The sequence below is a fragment of the Cuculus canorus genome, chromosome 7, assembly GCF_017976375.1.
Source record: "Cuculus canorus isolate bCucCan1 chromosome 7, bCucCan1.pri, whole genome shotgun sequence".
NCBI classification, from domain to species: domain Eukaryota; kingdom Metazoa; phylum Chordata; class Aves; order Cuculiformes; family Cuculidae; genus Cuculus; species Cuculus canorus.
In genome coordinates, this window is record NC_071407.1 from 9,782,076 (window position 1) to 9,795,690 (window position 13,615).

General features: G+C 38.4%; 1 protein-coding gene across 9 annotated transcripts in view; it reads right to left on the reverse strand.

Annotated features, from left to right (window-relative positions):
• Positions 1 to 13,615, reverse strand: part of CABCOCO1 (ciliary associated calcium binding coiled-coil 1) — a 319,312-nt gene that overhangs the window by 184,326 nt on the left and 121,371 nt on the right. For 8 of the 9 annotated variants that reach the window (XR_008450697.1, XR_008450701.1, XR_008450700.1 and 5 more), the window contains one exon: positions 907 to 952. The gene's annotated coding sequence lies outside the window, so the exon portion shown is untranslated. Of the gene's footprint in view, positions 1 to 906; positions 953 to 2,197; positions 2,325 to 13,615 lie in introns of those variants that run through there. The other variant, XR_008450696.1, reaches the window with a different exon arrangement.

Below are 13,615 nucleotides of genomic sequence, written 5' to 3' on the forward strand. Positions count from 1 at the left end.
CTGTCGAGGGATTTATTAAATATAATGTGAACAATTGGTCATTTCTCTAGTGAAACAGAGCTTCATAAAGGAATCTATTGTCTCATCAATGCCTTACACAGGAAATTGCTGTAAGAATGGATTCTGAGCCCCATTTTGCAGTCTGAAAGCATCTTTGTAACAACCTCACTGCACAAAGTATTTGGAGCTCAGTTTAAGTGAGACCTAAGAAGACCGTGCACCTCACAGGATTGGGTGTGAAGAATAGCATGACTGTAATAAGAACCCAGCTGCTTGGTAAGAGGCAATATTTTGCCTTTCAGTATTTTGATATGAAACTTGATCATTTTCTAATCAGCAGTCAGGTTGAGCACTTGTGAGAGGGTTGTACCCACTTGGTTCTGCATGAATTTTTACTCTGTTTAACCCAGGCTTCAGACTTACATTATAAGACTACCCTTCAATTTTTTAATAAAACATTACCAAGCATAAATAAATTTGAATATGATCAATGATTGGAAAGTCCATTCAGTAAACAGATGGCTAGCATGTAAATCATGAGGCTCAATTCCATTACTTCATTCTCAGTTTTGTTCTATTCCTGGAGAAGTCTGGGTCTGGCATTTATTTATTTATTTTTATTTATTTTATTTTATTTATTTATTTTAATGAGACTGTAAACATATTCTAGAACATTACTTATAACTTCAAGCTGTGAGCTCCAGCTCCAGTGATGCTCATTTTCTGCAAGCAATCAGCCAGATGAATGAGATTCAAGAGACATTCAGCATTGTCCAGGATATTTAACATCGCAGCCAGCAAAACTACCAGACTCGAGCTAGATGCATAATGTTGCTTCCTGTTAGGGAATTTATAGTAAGCATAAAGGGTATAGGCAATAAGAAGTCACACTACACTATCTCTTACCAGCCAGAAGGTCTAGGTGAGGAATATCAAAGAATAGCCACAGCCCCTGGAAAAATTTAAAAAAAAAATAAAAAATTAAAAGGGCAGAGTGCTCTACAGAGACTTTCCGGTGTCCTCAAAACTTTGTAGTGAGTCAGAACCAAGATAAATGTTTCTAGTGTCCTCACTAACTGGAAGAAAAACCACTTTCAAACTCAAAAGCTTCTACTTCAGGAAAGATTTAAAGCAGCACCTCCACGATTTGAAGAGGTCAGGCTGGGATTCATCTGAACGCACTGGTTTTCTGCCCCTGGCAACTGCTCAGCTGAAGTGTTGTTTCTTATCACAATTCTCTCTGCTGATGTGTAATGTGAACTAGGAACCCAACAGGGAGATGGTAAATTCACTTCAGATTAGAGTAAGCTCACTTCAGACTAAGCTCAGGGAACTCAGTGTCCCTCAGTGTTATGCTCCAATCATCCATTACCCACACGTGACTCCTGTTGGGTTCAAACAGTATCAAAATGTTCCATTCATAAATTCTATCCAAATCAGCCAGAATTTGAGGTTTGAGATAATGTTTTGTACACTGCATGTACGTGTGAAATAGACTTAAGGATCTGACTAAAATTCTACATAGTATGAATGGAATAATATCTGTGCCGAGTTTTCTCGTCAGAAACATCAACTTCACTTTCTTACGCCAGCCTCTTAGATGGCTTAACTATCTATGCAGGAGAGACAGGTCTAATGAAAATTAATTCCCCCTAATCACTAAGGATTTGAGGTTGTAGATTTGCAAAACTAAATCACACGTTATTACTCATGGTTTTCATTTAAAGCAGCTTTATCGTGTTCCTGCCTTAAGAACAGATAAGCCTAGTGAGCCTGGCATGCTTTTTAAGTACACGGAAAAGTCACAGCTATTCACACCTACATGTGTGCCTCATGCACGCTGGTAGACTGATGCATTGAGAGATGTTAGGAAAGCTACTAATTCTCCGTGGAGGATCAAGCCACCTTTAATTATTATCAGTAATAAAAAATAATTCTTTTATAATGTAGAAATAGTACAAAATTCATATTTACATTTTCTTAAGCAGAAATGTCTTTCCAATCCTATCACCGTCTAGGCTGAAACACAGGGAAGAAGGGGCAGTTTTATTGTTCAATACCAGCAGAGCTGTTCTAAAAGTTAGAGATTCTAATGGTCTGGTTTCTTATGTATTTGTTGGCTTTTATCTATCTTTGGAAGAGTGTACAATATATTTCCACCCAACAAATCACTATAAAATGATTAAGTATATCTTACCTAGCAATTAATACAGGGCTTTGATCTTTTCCAAGGCATATTCTGGAACTACAGTGGCAGAAAGATAATACATAGTTGACTGCTTCCAAAGAGAGGGGAGAAACCCCTCCCAGAAACAAAGACCTTCTGTTTTAAATTAAAACAAGGACTAGGTTTCCAAGGGCATGTGATCATTAATTTATAAAGGCCATGGTTTGCTTATCAGGTGACATTAATGGAATCACTGACCTGTATCAAAAGTTGTGGAAAGAACAAACTTAGGTTCTTTGAAACTAATAGATTGGTGCCGTGTTTTGGGCACAGAGACTACTCTAGCTTGTTTTGACCTGTGAAGTGTTTGTTTACAGCACGATGACACAAAATCTTTGGTCATATTCCCAGGAATCGCTGACTAAAAATAACATTTCATTATTGCAGCTCTGGCTTGAAAAAAAACAACCAAACTTTAAAACCCCTAATAATATTAATAACAAAACCTCTCAATTCCTGAGTAGTAATAGCACACATAAGGATATTTTAGCTCTGAAACGATGATCACTTGGAACACAGGAATGGCCCATGCTTCTACTACTGGCCAGTGCTTTTGTATAGAAGCTGAGACTATATTTCTCCAGAGAACAAACCTGAGAAAATCCTCTAGTTATGCCTGATAAGTCCTCTTCTATTACTATTCAGGAATACTTTTTAAGATATCTACAAAAATTACAAACATAAGGTCCATTCAGGAAAAGCAACAAGTATTTTGCCTAGATCAAATAAACAGGATACTCAGTGGATGGAAGCTTGAGAAATACAGGTCCTATTTTTAAGATGTGCTGTCCCTCCAACTGATACCCAGTCAAAACTCCACCCATCCCTAGGAGAAAATACAGTCTATAACATATGAGTCCAATGCTGCAACCACGTCCATTTAAAAACTGCCCGGGTGCTAACAAGCAGACCCTACTTAGACTAATTAAATGAATAATAGCTATTATATCAGCATGGAACAAATGCAATAATTTTTACAGGTGATTGATTGTTTTATCAACAGTTAGATTAATTTTAAACTCGTTGTAACTAGAGTAACAGAGAAATCTCCTGTTAAAATATGCCAGCTTGGAGTTTATGAAGTGAATAAATCCATCCAACATTGTTGGCTCTTTCTCTCAGTCATTCCCTTTTAAATAACACCTCTGTTTCTCTTTATTCTTGAATGGACAGACCAGTCAACTGGAAAACCAAGTAAATGCTATTTGCAAATTTGCAGACTTCATCTGTTGAAACTGACTTTTGATATACTTACAATTTGTGTTTCTACACTTTGAGAACAGCGTCTTAAACCAGCACCAGGAGGCTCATTCTAATTTATAAATTTTACATAATTACCAAAGTATTCATTGGAGGATATACAAACTTTCAAAAGCCATCCTTCACCTATAAACTTTTGGAGAAAGAGTCCAGTTAAATGCCTGTTCTTGATTTTGTATGTCCCCATGAAGTGTCAAATGGAAGGTATTATAGGAAATATCAATTATTTACATAGTAAAATCAATGAGATGTACCCGTTTCATGTTTTTGAAGTCCATTTATTTCACAGATCTTTAAGCAAAAAAAAACCCTTTACCAGCTCTTGGACTTAAAATTCTTTTTCTCTCCCTCTTTGGATGCAACATATTTTGGGTATAAGATAGGGTTAGACTCGATGATCCAAGAGGCCTTTTCCAACCTAGTGATTCTATGATTCTATTATTCTAAGATAGATTCTAAGATTGATAGAGATACAGAAATCTCAGCTAAAAAAAAATTCAAACTAAGCAATTCATAACATTCATTTATATGGATTAGTTAGGTACTTCACAGTACCTCAATGTATTTATTCTATTTACATTCAAATATCATCCAAGTTACAGAGTTGTTAAAGATTAACACGGAAAATGCCTTGGAAAACAAGTCTGACTTCATAAATGTCATGTAAGGATAGTTAATCCTAAAACATCCCTGTTAGTTAGTTCAAACCTTTTGAACTAAAATCTAAATGTAGCCCAAGTTAATTGCTCCTATTACTCCATAAACAGGAACCACGTGCCCTTTTATATTTATTTCAGTTTCTGTTCAATACTATTCTGTCAGCTGTAAGAACTGACAAAACCTTTTGCCACTTTCAAGCATAGCTGATATGTACGTTTATATACAGCTTTACAAAGAGCCTTGGCATAAAAAGAAAATACCTTAACATAATGATCATAACCTTTTCTAAAATAAACAGCCGTGGTCATCTGTGTGGTGTGTGAGTTTATAAGGTGAAATTATTTATTTCTGGGATCAGAAGCAAAATTTCATAACCCTTGACCTTCATCAGTTTTACGGAAAGGTAACGGATGGAGTAATTTCCTGTGAGTTTAGCAGTGCAAACTTTCCATGCAGGGAACTTCCAACACATCTGAACCAGAAACTGGAGCATGTGTTAATCAATGGAAAGAAGGAAGGAGGCAAATGAGAGATAAAAACAAAAAAAAAGATGTAGTAATGATGTGATTTTTCATGGTTCCGTGTTTTTGCTAGTTTTTCCGTAGTTTTGCTAGCTCTTATGAACACTACTTTAATGTGCTTAAAAGGCAACACTTCGCCTTCTGTGAAATATACTTAGAGGCTTGTTCTTAAATGCAGTGTTGCCACCGCCAAGCAACATTATCTGGGATTTTAATTTGCTATTATCTTTATGACATATCATCTGTGACATGATAATGTGATGCAAATGCCATGTCGGATCAGTCTGATGTACTTTTGAAGCCTGTCCTAATCCGTTTTGGCATCAGATACAAAAGCAGGCAGCAATGAAGCCAGGGATAACCTGGTGATGTGCTGACATTGTTGCTTTTTTTCCTGGGTGGTTCACACACGAGGACTAGGGTTTATGACTTCACACAAATTTCTGTAGCCAAAAAAAAATGAGGAATCCTCAGCACTGAACCAGTGCTGCAGTCCTGTTTCCATTTCTAGGATAGAAGAGTCATCATGGAAAAGCAGATAGACAGTTAATGATCATGGAATTCCCTTGAACAGTCTCGCTGGAGCAGATAAGGGCTGCAGGAAAACAGAATGTGGAAATTAGATTAAAAACTGGCTAAAATGAAAAAAAAACTTTTCAGAAGATATACAAAACTCATTGCTGCAAAGAGTTCTGATGAATGATTAGCTATTGTTTAAAAAAAAAACAGCACTGTACTAAAGTTCAAGATGAGAAATAAACAATTAAAAGAAAAATCAAAGCTCCTTTTATCACTCCTGTGGAAACTGGCTGATTTTGAACCAAAAATAGACAATGCTGCTTTCCTTCTCTGACATTAAAGCCTGACTGCAAATTCTTAGGGGCTGAAGCAAAACATTAAATTTTTAAAGGCCTTGACGCTATGTCTGGCAATTAGACTGTAAAAATAGGTGAGTTCAAGTTATTCAGAAAATTATTTCTCGTCAGAACTCTCTGTCTCTGATTTGCACCTATACAGTGCTGTGAAATATATCCTCAGTTTGTGCTACAAAACCCAAAGATTTACTCCAGCTACCTTTAAATAAAGGGAGACTCTGTGAATGGAAGAGAAGTGGAAAATATCCCTGAAAATATCTCATTATTTTAGAGAAATAATGTTAAGGAGTTAAACTGTGGAGAGGTGCAGAACCAGTGTAAACAGAAATGCTGCGAAGTCATAACCTAATCACGACAGAAAGTGATCTACAGAGAGCTGGCGTAGTACAGGGTACCTGGAGATGGAAATAGGAAAGGAGAGATGCTGATATTTCTCAGCCCTTTTAATGAATTTGCTAGGTATATTAGAAATGGCAGAAAAAATTCAGCAAAATTGTTCTAGTACCTCCTGCTATTGGTTTATTCTTTATGCTTCCAAGGTTCTTTAAAACTGATATGTTTACACTTGCAAGTATACAGCAAGCAGATTATGTGTTCATGCAACACACTAACAATTGCTTAGAAGTATTAATTAATTTCTTCATTTTCCTTATTAGTAAACTCCAGAGTGCATGTAATCCAGAATATACAACGTCTATTATGCAATGCATCCAGGGGGAGAGATGCTGATCTTTTCCTTTACTGAGAGTCAGGCACAGATGATAAAGCTGTAACCGCAACAGGGCTGTCACTGTGGTTCAGCTCAAGGGCCTCTGTGTTCTTAGAGGTTAAGCAGTTATTTTTACCAGAATGGAGTTGTGAAAATGAGTGACATCATTGTTTTTTCTGTATTTTCCTGCAGGGATAACACACCTGTCAGTACGAATCCAGACTACCAGAAATGGAAAACAGTTTCTAACTATATCAGTTCAGAATCTCTTTATTAGGAATGATCTGCTGTGGCAGTGCCAACTTTTTGTAAGCTGTAGGCAAAGGAGAACATAATTTTAAGGGGAAAACTAAGTTTCTCAAACACAACCTATTGTGCAGTCCTCTTTCCTACCTCCTAAGTGTTTTTTTTCAAAGAAATCTGTGGGGTACCTTGCTGGTGATGGAATTCACTCCATAGAGTGCATTCCCTTCACCTTCCTCCTGGGTAACCCTTGATAGTTGGTGGTCAGATGCACAACCGTTCTTTGACTGAACATATTATAACAACCAAATAACAGTCATGAAGGGCAGTTCATTCACACAGTTCTCATGACATTACATTTAAGACCAGTCCTCAATTGCGTGCTAGAAAACACTGCAATATGTGGGCTATACGCCTGCCTATGCCATCCTCTGTGCCAGTGCAACTCCATAATTCATATCGTATGATGATCCTCTCCAAACCAGAATGCCAGGTGCAGTACCAAGAGATCCTAATTCTGGACTTGTTTGCATTACTATAAAATGGGTGTGACTACACTGAAATCAAAGGAGTTAAAATCAGTTGACATCAGATCAGAATTTGCTTTCTTGTCCACAACCGAGCTAACAGAACTCTTCCCCTAGGCTGGGATTTCTTAAAGCCAAAAGGCATGGCTTCTCTTCCTAATGACAAAACAATGCAGTTTCTTGGCAACTGAGGTGTTTATCTGAGTAAAGCTGTGTGAGGCAGTTAAATGACACCAGCTTGATCAGTCAAGCCAGTAGCAAACTGCTAGTTTATTGTGATCCATGGGATACCATCACCACCAAACAAGCCAATGTGAGCTCCTTTCTCCCTTCCTGCACATGGCCCGATATCCATCCTGATACAATGTGCCAGCAAAAGGTACTTAACTAGAAATCGTGATGCCTGCAAAAGTGTATTTTTGACAGCGCTGGATTGTTTGACATGAGTGCAGACATGCACATAGGTGTGCACGAGTGCGTTTGCAGCAAGTTTGGTCAGTAGGAATTAGGCTCATATATGAGATTAATTTTTCCGAACAGCATATCATACGAATACATTGCATATTTCCTAAGAAATTATTTAAGATAAGACATTCATAAGGTACTTCAATGCTGCAGAATCACGCTAGCATACTTTAAGGGGCAGTCTTATTAATAAACAATTCTAAATTCAAGTTATATCTCATTATTATTCCCTTGTTACCAACATCAGATCACACAGCCTCTCTAGGCAAATATCGTAAGAGGAGCCCAACTTCTAACAGAAAAGTTTGAAGTGCCTTTAAATTAGAAACATTATTTTCATGTTGCCTTAAAATAATTTTAGTTAAGTATTTGAAAGGTTGTAGGGCCTCTGAAAATCCTTTCTGCCTTTTTGGAGAAACTTGCATATCTTACTACAGCAGTACAGAAGAGATTGGGCAACCAAATATACTATAGTTTCAAGGTATCAGTTTATCTGCCATGCCATACCATGCAATTTTTAAATTGCCAGGTAGTTAGTAAAATCCAACAAAAACATAGTCTGTCCAGAGTGCCACTTCATACTTCAAACACTTTTCGGTACAATCATCTCCTGATGCAGCTTACACCTTGTCTGATTATTGCTTTAAAAGAAAAGGTGAATATAATCACTCAGACATGTGCAATAACAGGTTTTGGGGAAGGTTTCTTGGGTCACCACATTTCACTGAGCATATCTTTCAGTAAAAGTTAAAGTATTAGTATTGCCGCGCATCCTTCACATTCAACAAATGGTTCTAAAATTTCACTAAATAGCACTTAGGCATGTCTATTTTCTGGGTTCTTCTGGTGCAATGTTACTTTCTAAATAGACAGGGTCATACTGAGACAGTAGTATACACAAAAACACTGAGAAGAGGCAGAAACTTATCGGTGACAAAGGCAGGAAGGAGGGATGGCACTATTTACTGGGTTGGAACTCAGGGTATATCCTATCTTCATGATAGGATTCCTGTCAATTTGTCTCAGTTCTTTTTTTCACACCTAGGCCTGGCTCTCTGCTAATCCACACTGCTTATCTCCTTGTTCTCATCTGGGCTGCCCTCCAGAGCAAGCTGACTAGCTCCTCCCAAGAGGAAACTACAGCTCAGAACAGTTCTCTGCTGGATTAGCTGTAGATACAAAGTAGGATACGGACCACACCTGGTTTGTATCCCTTCCACCCGCATCAATCTTCCAACAGCACTCAGCCAGCGGTGCAGCCACCCTACGAGACTCTACAGGCCACCCTAACGTGCCTAAGGGTATGAAGACCAAGCTTCCTGCATCATGCTGTGGAAAAGCATTCCGGTCTGCTGCAGCAGCCTTTGACTATTTGAGCCCTTGAAACAACACCAAGAAAGGGCAGTAACGCAAGGAGTGAGATGAATGTCGCATGAGATGCACTGAAGATCCCAGCTGAATGTGGTACAGCTTAGCTGCCCAAGTTCATATTCCGGAACCCAGGCAGTGTGAGCTGACCCATCTGAACTGGCCCACAAACCAAGGCTTGCTTCCTTGGAAACAGCGTGTGCCAGATCACTTAACCTCTCAGCTTTAATAGATATTAATTCTTCTGCCTTTGAGCTACCACAATGCCACTGGTATAGACTCACATGTCTAAGGCAATACTGTAAGCGAACCACTGCCTGTTCCTTCTCCAGCTTCATCTTCAAAGCAGAGCCCTGAGGGAAGCTGGACTCAAGTCGAAGGGTGGTGTTTTTGAGACAGATGCTGTACCGTACCATACTCTTTATTATATCCAGTGCAAGTGCAGTGTCAGCGTGGAAAGGAGTAGTGGGTGAGGATGGGTGGAATTTTATTTTCAGCCCTGTTCTTGCTGCAGTTTCTTTGACTCTGGTAGTATCACACAACATCCACACAACATGTATAACATTTGGTGCAAGTAAAATTTCCTGCCCCCTTAAAAAGTTTCAGTACCCTGACAGATGTTCTTTGGCATATCTTCCTGAGCTGATTCAAGAAGTCACGATACCTGGCTACCATTTCCAAGCTCATGACCATTACTGCTCCTAGTGCAGAGGTAACAGAAGGTGTTATGTGTCTGAATCTCTGCCTTCCATGACCATATTTGTTTCACACTGAGGATTTAGGGCACAAGCTCATGATCCCCATCCTGCTTTTCCTGCTACAGGTTCAGTAACCTCCATCAGAAGGTGAGATGGGGAACAGGGAAGCATACTAAACTGTCCCTTGAGGATGTACCAGTGTGGGTCCAGCTGGGTCCGAAATCTGTCATGCTGTGAATTTTGCAAACTGTGCTGCCCTGGTTCTCCCTCTGGCCCTACTCCTAAACATAAATAAAAAAGTGTCCATTCCTAGTATTCTGGAGTGTAGGATTTAAACAGACCTAGCTGGATGATTCATCTCATCAAATGTTTCTTGTGTTACAAACAATGCTCTCAGGGTTCACAGTACTGTCACAAGTGGCATACAGATTCTTTTTTTCTACCCAGTTATAGATGGTGTTACTCTGTTGTGTAAGTACTCAGAAAACACATGATGTCCTTGTTAAGAAAAGACAGTTGTGATGTATCTATGCTTCTGGGCTTATCATACAAATTCTCTTTTGTCTTTCACCATTTTTCTTTGAGCTGAATTCTAACATATATTGCATCTGTTTTCTTGTCAAATTACAGGATTGTGTGACGAAGTTGTGATTTGGCACTTCGGGCTCTGAGTAACCATGAAAGAAAACCTGAATTAAATTAGAAGAGGAAATTCTAAGTACATAGAGCCAGTGGCTGAGACTGTACTTTGACAGCAGAACTCCAGCTCCACACTTTCCATCTAAGTAGGAAGCAGTTGTTTATTCCTGAAGTTGCCTGTCCGTCCCTGCCCATGTCAGGGGGGTTGGAACTAGATGGTCTTTAAAGCCCCTTCCAATGCTAACTATTCTATGATTGTATGAATTTCACCAGCACAAATAAACCCACAAGCTTGACTTTCATTTAGGCCACTTTTAGATACTAATTAATTTCCAATAACACACCTCAAGAGGAGGAGAACTGATGAAAGAAACTGACTGTGGTCATCAGGTCTGTGTGAAAGAGGAAAGGGAAGAAAAGGATGGTAGACATATACAGCAAGAGTACAGATCCATCTAAACCTGAAAAGGTGAATTTATTTATTCTGAGTGTTCTTATAACAAGCAATCTTATTTACAGTGGCTGCTTAAAGAAAGATTAAACAGAACAACTGTTTGCAGTGCCATCCTTGGATCTGGATCGGACTCTTTACTAGAAACATGAGATCTGAGCAGAAGCACAAAATAACAAGCTGTGAGGACTTATTCTTAAGAAAAAATGTATAGCAACTTAACAGAAACACTAGCGACATAATATATTCTTAAATGTCCACTCTCTGAGTTCAGCCTGTTCTGTTGCTTTGTTCAGCTTGAACCTGCTTGGGAAGAGTCAGACTTATATCGTAGTCACAGAATCATTTTGGTGGGAAAAGACTCTTAAGATCATTGAGTCCAACCGTAAAACTAACATTGCTAACTCCATGGCTAAATCGTGTTCTTAATCAATCTTAATCCAATACTCAGGACTGATTTCAAAGGGTCACAATATATACAACCCTACGTTTTTCAGGAAACCCTCAAATTTGTACGTCTTCATATATCTCAAAAAAATTGTACTGGATGTTATCCACACTTCATATACTTAAAGATATCTCAGAATGTGTTTGCTTATTCAGGCCTCAGGCACCTTTTTTAAGCCCTTGCTTTGAAAATGAGTGAAATTTCTATGCCTTTAGTCTGTTTTGATAAATTTAGAATTGCTGTTCTAAAATGAAAACCTGACCCAAGAATAACTCTTATAGGAAGGACTACTTTTATTGCAACCTGCTCAGCTAGCATCAACAGTATCTGACCTGCCAAATAGGAAGGCCCAAGTAGTAAGGTCCAAAAGTGCAATTTTCACTCTTGGCGTATGTTATTTCATCTGTGAATGAACATTTATAACTGCACTTACTCAATAAAATCTCTAAATCAAGTAAATTTACTTGCACCTGTGACACTAATCCTATTTGTATCTTTTGGGCATTTATTTTTAGTGAATTAAAAATGTGATGGAAGTGTGTCAAGACAATATAAACATATTATTAATAATGCATTGTGCTAAAACATACTCTTTAGTGTTATCACTAGCACATGCCACTTAATATGAAGCTATCAAAGACATAGGCAATACTCCAAGTTGTCTGAGTACCATCCAAATGAGAAAAAGACTAGATCACGGTGTCACGAATTTTCCATTTTCTCCGTTTTTATTCACTACTCTCTTTTCATCTCTAACTAATTGTTCAACTATGTTCATTCAATTACTGAAATCCAGCTGGCTGAAACATATCCAGTTGGGCTTTACTCTTTTTTGAACTTCATTTTTTTGAGAGGTCTTTAATCACTTTATCTGTTGTTCTTGCAAGACTCTCATTCACACTAGATAATCCAAGTTATCTTTGTGAAACCTGCCTACAGACTTGACTCAAGTTCCATTGTGTGCAAACTTCCAGGAGAGAAAAATGCATTGCTTACACAGTGAGAACACTCAGGATCCATTTGTTACCTTCTAATAGCATTTTATATTAAATGCTCTAAAAACTGTCTTAAACAGAACCAGATGTTTCTGCTTCTCTCTGATTGCCGTCCAAGTGAAATGATTTTCCTCTCTTTCTCCAAACTCCCTTTATCATTAAATAATGTGTTGAAATGGAAATATAGAGCATGCAATGTTTGCCAGAATTAAACTAGGGGCAGATGGAAAGAAAACTGAATTAGCTGGGGGTTTATGTGGTTTTTTTTTTTTGTTATCCAGGCTCTTTCAAGCATACTCCATAGAATGTATTTTGATCCTGAAAGTATATGTTTACTCATCACGGGGTTTTTATGGATCATTTAAACATAGGTTCTTTTCTTTACTTTTGTTTATACTCTGCAGGGACCAGTTTTCCATTTCAGTTTGTGGGATTGACATAGCAAGCCCAGAACAGGAGGAGAAATTACCCTTACACACTCCTATGATGCCCATTTCTGCGAACGTCGATGGATCCACTAAGTCTCTGGATTCCAGAGGATCAGTGCTATTGTGGAGATGTGCATTGTGGCAGATGATCATGGGGAAAAAATGAGTTCAGGTGTCCACGTCATCTAAAATGCATACAGCATTGGAGAACACAGTGATTTCCTTCTCCAAATAACAGAACACATTGTTTTCATCATCGTTGAAATTACTAAAACCATTGCAGAGATCCAGCTCATGATTCACAAACACATGTATTATTACAGCCAGCAACTGAATCGAAAGGAAAGTAGCATCGCCTCCTTAGCTGTGTAATCAAACAAGGTTCCTCATGTCATTAGAGGTCATTGGAGTTAGCTATGACATCTGCAAAATTCTCCAAATATGCACCAATTTGTATCAAAAAGGGAGGGGGGAGGAAAAAAGAGTTAATTTACTTGGCATGCACTTCAATGTCTCATTTTCTTCTCCCTTCTGAGTGAAATCTCAACTGGATTCAATCTAAACACCATAAAGAGGGTTAACCCCTGACTTTCTATTGAAACAATGTGATTTGCTTATGTAAATGTCAATGACCTCTAGTTTTCTAACATTCAATTGGAAATATTCTGTAGAAAAGCCTTATTTATGGACCTGATTCAGCTCAATAAATTCTGGTAATATTCGCGTCAAGTGTCCAGTTGTTGTGGCTGCCCTGTATGGTCAAGATTGTTGAGTGCTCCTGGGACACACTTGGCTGTAATGATATTTACTACAGATATAAAGAGAGAGAAATGCCACTGGACCAGTGCTCTTAGTACCACAGATTCCAGCTTTAAGCAGTGCTTTCTAGATTGCTTCTTCCCTGCCCTGCTCCCACCGAACAAAACGGAAATTCAGCATTTAATCTGTCCATTTTACTGCAAGTGTTATTCAACAAACTCCCTACCTACAGCCCCATTAACTTCAGTGGCGATCACACAGAGAATAATTACAATATAGGGCCTGTTACAAATCATCAGTGCTGGCCAACATGGAGCAATTGCCCTCATTAAGACTGAATCT